Raw genomic sequence first — 615 nt, forward strand, 5'->3', positions numbered from 1 at the left:
GGGAGAAAGGCGAGCTGCTGCATCATGTTACGGAAAAAAAAGGCAGCTGCCCCCAGGGTGAAGGGTGCCTCCATCCATCCCGGGCACAGCCCAGAGCCCCCCCCTCCAGATCCCTCCAAGAGGGCAGCTCCCGGCATAAAGGGAGCTTAACAGCATGAAGCGTTCGCTTCTGCAGCTCCAGGAAGGGAAAAATTGTCCCCAGTCCCCCTGGTCCCCTGCCCAGCCCGGGATACCAATGCTGCAGAGGCAGCAGCAAGCCCTGCTGCAGGGCTGGGGGGGGCTCCGGCCATGGGGTCAGGCTCCCGTCTCCCCTGAGATGGGATGCGCTTTCTTTCCCAGAAAGGGAGAAGCTGGAGGGTGGAGGGGTTTGGTAGCAGCACCCCAAGCTGGGGGCTGCCGGGTGGTTTGGGTAGGGGCCGGGCCCCCGGCAAGGACAGGCAGGGCAAGGCGGGTTCGCACTTGTGGCACATCTCAGCTCCGGGGCTGGCTGTTTTCTGCTCAAAAAACTAAGTTACTCCTCGAGCTGTTGCCCATCCCCCCCGAGCCGTCTCCGTCTGCCACCGCACCCCGCTCCTGTCAGCGCTGTGTCGGCAAGAGCCCTCACCAACACCTCAC

The 615-nt window shown here is 63.7% G+C and overlaps 1 protein-coding gene across 1 annotated transcript in view; it reads right to left on the reverse strand.

The window, feature by feature from the left end:
- SOGA1 (suppressor of glucose, autophagy associated 1) overlaps nt 1-615 on the reverse strand; it is a 15814-nt gene that overhangs the window by 14383 nt on the left and 816 nt on the right.

Source organism: Pygoscelis adeliae, unplaced genomic scaffold (genome assembly GCF_000699105.1).
Source record: "Pygoscelis adeliae isolate BGI_AS28 unplaced genomic scaffold, ASM69910v1 Scaffold72, whole genome shotgun sequence".
Lineage (NCBI taxonomy): Eukaryota > Metazoa > Chordata > Aves > Sphenisciformes > Spheniscidae > Pygoscelis > Pygoscelis adeliae.